Source organism: Schistocerca gregaria, unplaced genomic scaffold (assembly GCF_023897955.1).
Source record: "Schistocerca gregaria isolate iqSchGreg1 unplaced genomic scaffold, iqSchGreg1.2 ptg000077l, whole genome shotgun sequence".
Lineage (NCBI taxonomy): Eukaryota > Metazoa > Arthropoda > Insecta > Orthoptera > Acrididae > Schistocerca > Schistocerca gregaria.
This window is the reverse complement of record NW_026061710.1, coordinates 9,199,809-9,214,021: the sequence shown is the minus strand read 5'-3', so window position 1 is coordinate 9,214,021 and position 14,213 is coordinate 9,199,809. Positions and strand designations below refer to the sequence as shown.

The window sequence follows — 14,213 nt, the reverse complement described above, 5'->3', positions numbered from 1 at the left end:
AATGGTCAACAGCAACATTCAGACGGTTTCGTACTGCTCAATTGCTACATTAAAACGTTATGTTTCTTTTTCAGAACTGGAAAAGCACAAGCGTGACAGCATTCGAAACTGTAATCTTCAGATCCGAAGTCCGACGCCTTATCCATTAGGCCACACGGTCACTGACGACCAACATTTACATGTATACGACTCATCTCGAAACGCTCACACCCCTGAGGATTTGTGTTTTCGTTCTACACAGCCGCTGCCCCTTGCTCTTTCCCACCCATTCGTTACATTCAACCTCTGACGTGACCGACCAAATATAGACTGAGAAACAAGACCACACACTTTGTGCATTCGGAATCGAAGGCAGGGCGTCCCTTGCCGCATTTGCTACGATGGCCATTTGCTACTTCTGCAGAAGCGGCGGCGGCGACGACGACGACGACGACGACGACGACGACGACGACGACGAAGATCGCGAGAGGCTCTGAGATATGTGAGAAATACATCTATAAAATGTAATTCAGACTGCCTCGTCCCACCTTATGCTGTACCGCTTTGGCAAATGCTTTATCTGCGCCATTCGCCTTAATCACATCTGAGAGTAAATCTTAAAAAAACGCCTGTCGCTAATTGTTCGTCATCACAGGTACTGTTTGCTATACGGCCACGACGCGCAACTGATTTCCAAAATTCATCTTTCTCCTGTGAGGATGGAACTTACGACCCCTGGTTTATTAGACCCGTGCTCTACCACTGAGCTAAAGAGGCGCGGCCTAGCGGTACTCTTGGGTACTTCGTCTTTACGGTCGTCTGCATCATCAGACTTTAGCTGACAACAATTCATATTATCGGCTAATATTTGCAGCTATGGCGACAAATTACTGCTTGGCTACACATCTGACACGTAACCGATGTGCTCTCCAAACCACAACACTTGCATTTCAGAACATGTCTTTTACACATGTCTACAAAATCACCTTCACCTTCAAATACAGTTTCCTTGCGACTGACAGAGACGTAGGCAAAGTTTAAAGTTGCTATTTCCATTAAATCTCGTTAATAAGAAAAACGGTAATTTACACCTGCAGCGGAACAAAATTCCGTTTCGCCCAGCGTCTGGCTCGAACCCACAACCCTGGGATTAAGTGTCTGACGCTCTACCGACTGAGATAGCCGGCTACCTCGGTGAATACTTGCCGGGTAGCACGTCACACAGTACTCGTTTGGGTTGGGTGGTCCCATACAGCATCTCTCCATGCTGCCTAATGTTTTCCTAACGTCACACTCGTCACGTACTTCACTTTTATGTCATAATCATTTCTGAGAGGCAAAGAAATTGCATGACAACAAGCAGAGCTAGTGGCGTCAAAATTAACACACATACTTTATGTGACTCAAAAGCCGAACGAGTTACTTTCCGACGTTGTTTTAGATGTGCAAGTGCCAGTCAAAACTCGCGGTGTCGGCACTCTGCCGACCATTTCGCTAGTTAACACCGGTCTTGCTGTGTGTGTTTCAAGCTCAAGAGCATCTCCAAGCAAAAAATGGTCAACAGCAACATTCAGACGGTTTCGTACTGCTCAATTGCTACATTAAAACGTTATGTTTCTTTTTCAGAACTGGAAAAGCACAAGCGTGACAGCATTCGAAACTGTAATCTTCAGTTCCGAAGTCCGACGCCTTATCCATTAGGCCACACGGTCACTGACGACCAACATTTACATGTATACGACTCATCTCGAAACGCTCACACCCCTGAGGATTTGTGTTTTCGTTCTACACAGCCGCTGCCCCTTGCTCTTTCCCACCCATTCGTTACATTCAACCTCTGACGTGACCGACCAAATATAGACTGAGAAACAAGACCACACACTTTGTGCATTCGGAATCGAAGGCAGGGCGTCCCTTGCCGCATTTGCTACGATGGCCATTTGCTACTTCTGCAGAAGCGGCGGCGACGACGACGACGACGACGACGACGACGACGACGACGACGACGACGACGAAGATCGCGAGAGGCTCTGAGATATGTGAGAAATACATCTATAAAATGTAATTCAGACTGCCTCGTCCCACCTTATGCTGTACCGCTTTGGCAAATGCTTTATCTGCGCCATTCGCCTTAATCACATCTGAGAGTAAATCTTAAAAAAACGCCTGTCGCTAATTGTTCGTCATCACAGGTACTGTTTGCTATACGGCCACGACGCGCAACTGATTTCCAAAATTCATCTTTCTCCTGTGAGGATGGAACTTACGACCCCTGGTTTATTAGACCCGTGCTCTACCACTGAGCTAAAGAGGCGCGGCCTAGCGGTACTCTTGGGTACTTCGTCTTTACGGTCGTCTGCATCATCAGACTTTAGCTGACAACAATTCATATTATCGGCTAATATTTGCAGCTATGGCGACAAATTACTGCTTGGCTACACATCTGACACGTAACCGATGTGCTCTCCAAACCACAACACTTGCATTTCAGAACATGTCTTTTACACATGTCTACAAAATCACCTTCACCTTCAAATACAGTTTCCTTGCGACTGACAGAGACGTAGGCAAAGTTTAAAGTTGCTATTTCCATTAAATCTCGTTAATCAGAAAAACAGTAATTTACACCTGCAGCGGAACAAAATTGCGTTTCGCCCAGCGTCTGGCTCGAACCCACGACCCTGGGATTAAGTGTCTGACGCTCTACCGACTGAGGTAGCCGGCTACCTCGGTGAATACTTGCCGGGTAGCACGTCACACAGTACTCGTTTGGGTTGGGTGGTCCCATACAGCATCTCTCCATGCTGCCTAATGTTTTCCTAACGTCACACTCGTCACGTACTTCACTTTTATGTCATAATCATTTCTGAGAGGCAAAGAAATTGCATGACAACAAGCAGAGCTAGTGGCGTCAAAATTAACACACATACTTTATGTGACTCAAAAGCCGAACGAGTTACTTTCCGACGTTGTTTTAGATGTGCAAGTGCCAGTCAAAACTCGCGGTGTCGGCACTCTGCCGACCATTTCGCTAGTTAACACCGGTCTTGCTGTGTGTGTTTCAAGCTCAAGAGCATCTCCAAGCAAAAAATGGTCAACAGCAACATTCAGACGGTTTCGTACTGCTCAATTGCTACATTAAAACGGTATGTTTCTTTTTCAGAACTGGAAAAACACAAGCGTGACAGCATTCGAACCTGTAATCTTCAAACCCGAAGTCCGACGCCTTATCCAATAGGCCACACGGTCACTGACGACCAACATTTACATGTATACGACTCATCTCGAAACGCTCACACCCCTGAGGATTTGTGTTTTCGTTCTACACAGCCGCTGCCCCTTGCTCTTTCCCACCCATTCGTTACATTCAACCTCTGACGTGACCGACCAAATATAGACTGAGAAACAAGACCACACACTTTGTGCATTCGGAATCGAAGGCAGGGCGTCCCTCGCCGCATTTGCTACGATGGCCATTTTCTACTTCTGCAGAAGCGGCGGCGGCGGCGACGACGACGACGACGACGACGACGACGACGAAGATCGCGAGAGGCTCTGAGATATGTGAGAAATACATCTATAAAATGTAATTCAGACTGCCTCGTCCCACCTTATGCTGTACCGCTTTGGCAAATGCTTTATCTGCGCCATTCGCCTTAATCACAGCTGAGAGTAAATCTTAAAAAAACGCCTGTCGCTAATTGTTCGTCATCACAGGTACTGTTTGCTATACGGCCACGACGCGCAACTGATTTCCAAAATTCATCTTTCTCCTGTGAGGATGGAACTTACGACCCCTGGTTTATTAGACCAGTGCTCTACCACTGAGCTAAAGAGGCGCGGCCTAGCGGTACTCTTGGGTACTTCGTCCTTACGGTCGTCTGCATCATCAGACTTTAGCTGACAACAATTCATATTATCGGCTAATATTTGCAGCTATGGCGACAAATTACTGCTTGGCTACACATCTGACACGTAACCGATGTGCTCTCCAAACCACAACACTTGCATTTCAGAACATGTCTTTTACACATGTCTACAAAATCACCTTCACCTTCAAATACAGTTTCCTTGCGACTGACAGAGACGTAGGCAAAGTTTAAAGTTGCTATTTCCATTAAATCTCGTTAATCAGAAAAACAGTAATTTACACCTGCAGCGGAACAAAATTGCGTTTCGCCCAGCGTCTGGCTCGAACCAACGACCCTGGGATTAAGTGTCTGACGCTCTACCGACTGAGGTAGCCGGCTACCTCGGTGAATACTTGCCGGGTAGCACGTCACACAGTACTCGTTTGGGTTGGGTGGTCCCATACAGCATCTCTCCATGCTGCCTAATGTTTTCCTAACGTCACACTCGTCACGTACTTCACTTTTATGTCATAATCATTTCTGAGAGGCAAAGAAATTGCATGACAACAAGCAGAGCTAGTGGCGTCAAAATTAACACACATACTTTATGTGACTCAAAAGCCGAACGAGTTACTTTCCGACGTTGTTTTAGATGTGCAAGTGCCAGTCAAAACTCGCGGTGTCGGCACTCTGCCGACCATTTCGCTAGTTAACACCGGTCTTGCTGTGTGTGTTTCAAGCTCAAGAGCATCTCCAAGCAAAAAATGGTCAACAGCAACATTCAGACGGTTTCGTACTGCTCAATTGCTACATTAAAACGTTATGTTTCTTTTTCAGAACTGGAAAAGCACAAGCGTGACAGCATTCGAAACTGTAATCTTCAGTTCCGAAGTCCGACGCCTTATCCATTAGGCCACACGGTCACTGACGACCAACATTTACATGTATACGACTCATCTCGAAACGCTCACACCCCTGAGGATTTGTGTTTTCGTTCTACACAGCCGCTGCCCCTTGCTCTTTCCCACCCATTCGTTACATTCAACCTCTGACGTGACCGACCAAATATAGACTGAGAAACAAGACCACACACTTTGTGCATTCGGAATCGAAGGCAGGGCGTCCCTTGCCGCATTTGCTACGATGGCCATTTGCTACTTCTGCAGAAGCGGCGGCGGCGGCGACGACGACGACGACGACGACGACGACGACGACGACGACGAAGATCGCGAGAGGCTCTGAGATATGTGAGAAATACATCTATAAAATGTAATTCAGACTGCCTCGTCCCACCTTATGCTGTACCGCTTTGGCAAATGCTTTATCTGCGCCATTCGCCTTAATCACATCTGAGAGTAAATCTTAAAAAAACGCCTGTCGCTAATTGTTCGTCATCACAGGTACTGTTTGCTATACGGCCACGACGCGCAACTGATTTCCAAAATTCATCTTTCTCCTGTGAGGATGGAACTTACGACCCCTGGTTTATTAGACCCGTGCTCTACCACTGAGCTAAAGAGGCGCGGCCTAGCGGTACTCTTGGGTACTTCGTCTTTACGGTCGTCTGCATCATCAGACTTTAGCTGACAACAATTCATATTATCGGCTAATATTTGCAGCTATGGCGACAAATTACTGCTTGGCTACACATCTGACACGTAACCGATGTGCTCTCCAAACCACAACACTTGCATTTCAGAACATGTCTTTTACACATGTCTACAAAATCACCTTCACCTTCAAATACAGTTTCCTTGCGACTGACAGAGACGTAGGCAAAGTTTAAAGTTGCTATTTCCATTAAATCTCGTTAATCAGAAAAACAGTAATTTACACCTGCAGCGGAACAAAATTGCGTTTCGCCCAGCGTCTGGCTCGAACCCACGACCCTGGGATTAAGTGTCTGACGCTCTACCGACTGAGGTAGCCGGCTACCTCGGTGAATACTTGCCGGGTAGCACGTCACACAGTACTCGTTTGGGTTGGGTGGTCCCATACAGCATCTCTCCATGCTGCCTAATGTTTTCCTAACGTCACACTCGTCACGTACTTCACTTTTATGTCATAATCATTTCTGAGAGGCAAAGAAATTGCATGACAACAAGCAGAGCTAGTGGCGTCAAAATTAACACACATACTTTATGTGACTCAAAAGCCGAACGAGTTACTTTCCGACGTTGTTTTAGATGTGCAAGTGCCAGTCAAAACTCGCGGTGTCGGCACTCTGCCGACCATTTCGCCAGTTAACACCGGTCTTGCTGTGTGTGTTTCAAGCTCAAGAGCATCTCCAAGCAAAAAATGGTCAACAGCAACATTCAGACGGTTTCGTACTGCTCAATTGCTACATTAAAACGGTATGTTTCTTTTTCAGAACTGGAAAAACACAAGCGTGACAGCATTCGAACCTGTAATCTTCAAACCCGAAGTCCGACGCCTTATCCAATAGGCCACACGGTCACTGACGACCAACATTTACATGTATACGACTCATCTCGAAACGCTCACACCCCTGAGGATTTGTGTTTTCGTTCTACACAGCCGCTGCCCCTTGCTCTTTCCCACCCATTCGTTACATTCAACCTCTGACGTGACCGACCAAATATAGACTGAGAAACAAGACCACACACTTTGTGCATTCGGAATCGAAGGCAGGGCGTCCCTCGCCGCATTTGCTACGATGGCCATTTTCTACTTCTGCAGAAGCGGCGGCGGCGACGACGACGACGACGACGACGACGACGACGACGACGACGACGACGACGACGAAGATCGCGAGAGGCTCTGAGATATGTGAGAAATACATCTATAAAATGTAATTCAGACTGCCTCGTCCCACCTTATGCTGTACCGCTTTGGCAAATGCTTTATCTGCGCCATTCGCCTTAATCACATCTGAGAGTAAATCTTAAAAAAACGCCTGTCGCTAATTGTTCGTCATCACAGGTACTGTTTGCTATACGGCCACGACGCGCAACTGATTTCCAAAATTCATCTTTCTCCTGTGAGGATGGAACTTACGACCCCTGGTTTATTAGACCAGTGCTCTACCACTGAGCTAAAGAGGCGCGGCCTAGCGGTACTCTTGGGTACTTCGTCCTTACGGTCGTCTGCATCATCAGACTTTAGCTGACAACAATTCATATTATCGGCTAATATTTGCAGCTATGGCGACAAATTACTGCTTGGCTACACATCTGACACGTAACCGATGTGCTCTCCAAACCACAACACTTGCATTTCAGAACATGTCTTTTACACATGTCTACAAAATCACCTTCACCTTCAAATACAGTTTCCTTGCGACTGACAGAGACGTAGGCAAAGTTTAAAGTTGCTATTTCCATTAAATCTCGTTAATCAGAAAAACAGTAATTTACACCTGCAGCGGAACAAAATTGCGTTTCGCCCAGCGTCTGGCTCGAACCAACGACCCTGGGATTAAGTGTCTGACGCTCTACCGACTGAGGTAGCCGGCTACCTCGGTGAATACTTGCCGGGTAGCACGTCACACAGTACTCGTTTGGGTTGGGTGGTCCCATACAGCATCTCTCCATGCTGCCTAATGTTTTCCTAACGTCACACTCGTCACGTACTTCACTTTTATGTCATAATCATTTCTGAGAGGCAAAGAAATTGCATGACAACAAGCAGAGCTAGTGGCGTCAAAATTAACACACATACTTTATGTGACTCAAAAGCCGAACGAGTTACTTTCCGACGTTGTTTTAGATGTGCAAGTGCCAGTCAAAACTCGCGGTGTCGGCACTCTGCCGACCATTTCGCTAGTTAACACCGGTCTTGCTGTGTGTGTTTCAAGCTCAAGAGCATCTCCAAGCAAAAAATGGTCAACAGCAACATTCAGACGGTTTCGTACTGCTCAATTGCTACATTAAAACGGTATGTTTCTTTTTCAGAACTGGAAAAACACAAGCGTGACAGCATTCGAACCTGTAATCTTCAAACCCGAAGTCCGACGCCTTATCCATTAGGCCACACGGTCACTGACGACCAACATTTACATGTATACGACTCATCTCGAAACGGTCACACCCCTGAGGATTTGTGTTTTCGTTCTACACAGCCGCTGCCCCTTGCTCTTTCCCACCCATTCGTTACATTCAACCTCTGACGTGACCGACCAAATATAGACTGAGAAACAAGACCACACACTTTGTGCATTCGGAATCGAAGGCAGGGCGTCCCTCGCCGCATTTGCTACGATGGCCATTTTCTACTTCTGCAGAAGCGGCGGCGGCGACGACGACGGCGACGACGAAGATCGCGAGAGGCTCTGAGATATGTGAGAAATACATCTATAAAATGTAATTCAGACTGCCTCGTCCCACCTTATGCTGTACCGCTTTGGCAAATGCTTTATCTGCGCCATTCGCCTTAATCACATCTGAGAGTAAATCTTAAAAAAACGCCTGTCGCTAATTGTTCGTCATCACAGGTACTGTTTGCTATACGGCCACGACGCGCAACTGATTTCCAAAATTCATCTTTCTCCTGTGAGGATGGAACTTACGACCCCTGCTTTATTAGACCAGTGCTCTACCACTGAGCTAAAGAGGCGCAGCCTAGCGGTACTCTTGGGTACTTCGTCCTTACGGTCGTCTGCATCATCAGACTTAAGCTGACAACAATTCATATTATCGGCTAATATTTGCAGCTATGGCGACAAATTACTGCTTGGCTACACATCTGACACGTAACCGATGTGCTCTCCAAACCACAACACTTGCATTTCAGAACATGTCTTTTACACATGTCTACAAAATCACCTTCACCTTCAAATACAGTTTCCTTGCGACTGACAGAGACGTAGGCAAAGTTTAAAGTAGCTATTTCCATTAAATCTCGTTAATCAGAAAAACGGTAATTTACACCTGCAGCGGAACAAAATTCCGTTTCGCCCAGCGTCTGGCTCGAACCCACGACCCAGGGATTAAGTGTCTGACGCTCTACCGACTGATATAGCCGGCTACCTCGGTGAATACTTGCCGGGTAGCACGTCACACAGTACTCGTTTGGGTTGGGTGGTCCCATACAGCATCTCTCCATGCTGCCTAATGTTTTCCTAACGTCACACTCGTCACGTACTTAACTTTTATGTCATAATCATTTCTGAGAGGCAAAGAAATTGCATGACAACAAGCAGAGCTAGTGGCGTCAAAATTAACGCACATACTTTATGTGACTCAAAAGCCGAACGAGTTACTTTCCGACGTTGTTTTAGATGTGCAAGTGCCAGTCAAAACTCGCGGTGTCGGCACTCTGCCGACCATTTCGCTAGTTAACACCGGTCTTGCTGTGTGTGTTTCAAGCTCAAGAGCATCTCCAAGCAAAAAATGGTCAACAGCAACATTCAGACGGTTTCATACTGCTCAATTGCTACATTAAAACGGTATGTTTCTTTTTCAGAACTGGAAAAACACAAGCGTGACAGCATTCGAACCTGTAATCTTCAGAGCCGAAGTCCGACGCCTTATCCATTAGGCCACACGGTCACTGACGACCAACATTTACATGTATACGACTCATCTCGAAACGCTCACACCCCTGAGGATTTGTGTTTTCGTTCTGCACAGCCGCTGCCCCTTGCTCTTTCCCACCCATTCGTTACATTCAACCTCTGACGTGACCGACGAAATATAGACTGAGAAACCAGAGCACACACTTTGTGCATTCGGAATCGAAGGCATGGCGTCCCTCGCCGCATTTGCTACGATGGCCATTTGCTACTTCTGCAGAAGCGGCGGCGGCGACGACGACGACGACGACGAAGATCGCGAGAGGCTCTGAGATATGTGAGAAATACATCTATAAAATGTAATTCAGACTGCCTCGTCCCACCTTATGCTGTACCGCTTTGGCAAATGCTTTATCTGCGCCATTCGCCTTAATCACATCTGAGAGTAAATCTTAAAAAACGCCTGTCGCTAATTGTTCGTCATCACAGGTACTGTTTGCTATACGGCCACGACGCGCAACTGATTTCCAAAATTCATCTTTCTCCTGTGAGGATGGAACTTACGACCCCTGGTTTATTAGACCAGTGCTCTACCACTGAGCTAAAGAGGCGCGGCCTAGCGGTACTCTTGGGTACTTCGTCCTTACGGTCGTCTGCATCATCAGACTTTAGCTGACAACAATTCATATTATCGGCTAATATTTGCAGCTATGGCGACAAATTACTGCTTGGCTACACATCTGACACGTAACCGATGTGCTCTCCAAACCACAACACTTGCATTTCAGAACATGTCTTTTACACATGTCTACAAAATCACCTTCACCTTCAAATACAGTTTCCTTGCGACTGACAGAGACGTAGGCAAAGTTTAAAGTTGCTATTTCCATTAAATCTCGTTAATCAGAAAAACAGTAATTTACACCTGCAGCGGAACAAAATTGCGTTTCGCCCAGCGTCTGGCTCGAACCCACGACCCTGGGATTAAGTGTCTGACGCTCTACCGACTGAGGTAGCCGGCTACCTCGGTGAATACTTGCCGGGTAGCACGTCACACAGTACTCGTTTGGGTTGGGTGGTCCCATACAGCATCTCTCCATGCTGCCTAATGTTTTCCTAACGTCACACTCGTCACGTACTTCACTTTTATGTCATAATCATTTCTGAGAGGCAAAGAAATTGCATGACAACAAGCAGAGCTAGTGGCGTCAAAATTAACACACATACTTTATGTGACTCAAAAGCCGAACGAGTTACTTTCCGACATTGTTTTAGATGTGCAAGTGCCAGTCAAAACTCGCGGTGTCGGCACTCTGCCGACCATTTCGCTAGTTAACACCGGTCTTGCTGTGTGTGTTTCAAGCTCAAGAGCATCTCCAAGCAAAAAATGGTCAACAGCAACATTCAGACGGTTTCGTACTGCTCAATTGCTACATTAAAACGGTATGTTTCTTTTTCAGAACTGGAAAAACACAAGCGTGACAGCATTCGAACCTGTAATCTTCAGAGCCGAAGTCCGACGCCTTATCCATTAGGCCACACGGTCACTGACGACCAACATTTACATGTATACGACTCATCTCGAAACGCTCACACCCCTGAGGATTTGTGTTTTCGTTCTGCACAGCCGCTGCCCCTTGCTCTTTCCCACCCATTCGTTACATTCAACCTCTGACGTGACCGACGAAATATAGACTGAGAAACCAGAGCACACACTTTGTGCATTCGGAATCGAAGGCATGGCGTCCCTCGCCGCATTTGCTACGATGGCCATTTGCTACTTCTGCAGAAGCGGCGGCGGCGACGACGACGACGACGACGAAGATCGCGAGAGGCTCTGAGATATGTGAGAAATACATCTATAAAATGTAATTCAGACTGCCTCGTCCCACCTTATGCTGTACCGCTTTGGCAAATGCTTTATCTGCGCCATTCGCCTTAATCACATCTGAGAGTAAATCTTAAAAAACGCCTGTCGCTAATTGTTCGTCATCACAGGTACTGTTTGCTATACGGCCACGACGCGCAACTGATTTCCAAAATTCATCTTTCTCCTGTGAGGATGGAACTTACGACCCCTGGTTTATTAGACCAGTGCTCTACCACTGAGCTAAAGAGGCGCGGCCTAGCGGTACTCTTGGGTACTTCGTCCTTACGGTCGTCTGCATCATCAGACTTTAGCTGACAACAATTCATATTATCGGCTAATATTTGCAGCTATGGCGACAAATTACTGCTTGGCTACACATCTGACACGTAACCGATGTGCTCTCCAAACCACAACACTTGCATTTCAGAACATGTCTTTTACACATGTCTACAAAATCACCTTCACCTTCAAATACAGTTTCCTTGCGACTGACAGAGACGTAGGCAAAGTTTAAAGTTGCTATTTCCATTAAATCTCGTTAATCAGAAAAACAGTAATTTACACCTGCAGCGGAACAAAATTGCGTTTCGCCCAGCGTCTGGCTCGAACCCACGACCCTGGGATTAAGTGTCTGACGCTCTACCGACTGAGGTAGCCGGCTACCTCGGTGAATACTTGCCGGGTAGCACGTCACACAGTACTCGTTTGGGTTGGGTGGTCCCATACAGCATCTCTCCATGCTGCCTAATGTTTTCCTAACGTCACACTCGTCACGTACTTCACTTTTATGTCATAATCATTTCTGAGAGGCAAAGAAATTGCATGACAACAAGCAGAGCTAGTGGCGTCAAAATTAACACACATACTTTATGTGACTCAAAAGCCGAACGAGTTACTTTCCGACATTGTTTTAGATGTGCAAGTGCCAGTCAAAACTCGCGGTGTCGGCACTCTGCCGACCATTTCGCTAGTTAACACCGGTCTTGCTGTGTGTGTTTCAAGCTCAAGAGCATCTCCAAGCAAAAAATGGTCAACAGCAACATTCAGACGGTTTCGTACTGCTCAATTGCTACATTAAAACGGTATGTTTCTTTTTCAGAACTGGAAAAACACAAGCGTGACAGCATTCGAACCTGTAATCTTCAGAGCCGAAGTCCGACGCCTTATCCATTAGGCCACACGGTCACTGACGACCAACATTTACATGTATACGACTCATCTCGAAACGCTCACACCCCTGAGGATTTGTGTTTTCGTTCTACACAGCCGCTGCCCCTTGCTCTTTCCCACCCATTCGTTACATTCAACCTCTGACGTGACCGACCAAATATAGACTGAGAAACAAGACCACACACTTTGTGCATTCGGAATCGAAGGCAGGGCGTCCCTCGCCGCATTTGCTACGATGGCCATTTTCTACTTCTGCAGAAGCGGCGGCGGCGGCGACGACGACGACGACGACGACGACGAAGATCGCGAGAGGCTCTGAGATATGTGAGAAATACATCTATAAAATGTAATTCAGACTGCCTCGTCCCACCTTATGCTGTACCGCTTTGGCAAATGCTTTATCTGCGCCATTCGCCTTAATCACATCTGAGAGTAAATCTTAAAAAAACGCCTGTCGCTAATTGTTCGTCATCACAGGTACTGTTTGCTATACGGCCACGACGCGCAACTGATTTCCAAAATTCAGCTTTCTCCTGTGAGGATGGAACTTACGACCCCTGGTTTATTAGACCAGTGCTCTACCACTGAGCTAAAGAGGCGCAGCCTAGCGGTACTCTTGGGTACTTCGTCCTTACGGTCGTCTGCATCATCAGACTTAAGCTGACAACAATTCATATTATCGGCTAATATTTGCAGCTATGGCGACAAATTACTGCTTGGCTACACATCTGACACGTAACCGATGTGCTCTCCAAACCACAACACTTGCATTTCAGAACATGTCTTTTACACATGTCTACAAAATCACCTTCACCTTCAAATACAGTTTCCTTGCGACTGACAGAGACGTAGGCAAAGTTTAAAGTTGCTATTTCCATTAAATCTCGTTAATCAGAAAAACGGTAATTTACACCTGCAGCGGAACAAAATTCCGTTTCGCCCAGCGTCTGGCTCGAACCCACGACCCAGGGATTAAGTGTCTGACGCTCTACCGACTGAGATAGCCGGCTACCTCGGTGAATACTTGCCGGGTAGCACGTCACACAGTACTCGTTTGGGTTGGGTGGTCCCATACAGCATCTCTCCATGCTGCCTAATGTTTTCCTAACGTCACACTCGTCACGTACTTAACTTTTATGTCATAATCATTTCTGAGAGGCAAAGAAATTGCATGACAACAAGCAGAGCTAGTGGCGTCAAAATTAACACACATACTTTATGTGACTCAAAAGCCGAACGAGTTACTTTCCGACGTTGTTTTAGATGTGCAAGTGCCAGTCAAAACTCGCGGTGTCGGCACTCTGCCGACCATTTCGCTAGTTAACACCGGTCTTGCTGTGTGTGTTTCAAGCTCAAGAGCATATCCAAGCAAAAAATGGTCAACAGCAACATTCAGACGGTTTCGTACTGCTCAATTGCTACATTAAAACGGTATGTTTCTTTTTCAGAACTGGAAAAACACAAGCGTGACAGCATTCGAACCTGTAATCTTCAGAGCCGAAGTCCGACGCCTTATCCATTAGGCCACACGGTCACTGACGACCAACATTTACATGTATACGACTCATCTCGAAACGCTCACACCCCTGAGGATTTGTGTTTTCGTTCTGCACAGCCGCTGCCCCTTGCTCTTTCCCACCCATTCGTTACATTCAACCTCTGACGTGACCGACGAAATATAGACTGAGAAACCAGAGCACACACTTTGTGCATTCGGAATCGAAGGCATGGCGTCCCACGCCGCATTTGCTACGATGGCCATTTGCTACTTCTGCAGAAGCGGCGGCGGCGACGACGACGAAGATCGCGAGAGGCTCTGAGATATGTGAGAAATACATCTATAAAATGTAATTCAGACTGCCTCGTCCCA

General features: G+C 46.7%; 1 non-coding gene across 1 annotated transcript; it reads right to left on the bottom strand.

The window, feature by feature from the left end:
* Window positions 1-12,867: 12,867 nt before the first annotated feature.
* On the bottom strand, window positions 12,868-12,942 carry Trnai-aau (transfer RNA isoleucine (anticodon AAU)). The gene has a single exon. It is a non-coding gene; the product is annotated as a tRNA-Ile (tRNA).
* Window positions 12,943-14,213: the final 1,271 nt, after the last annotated feature.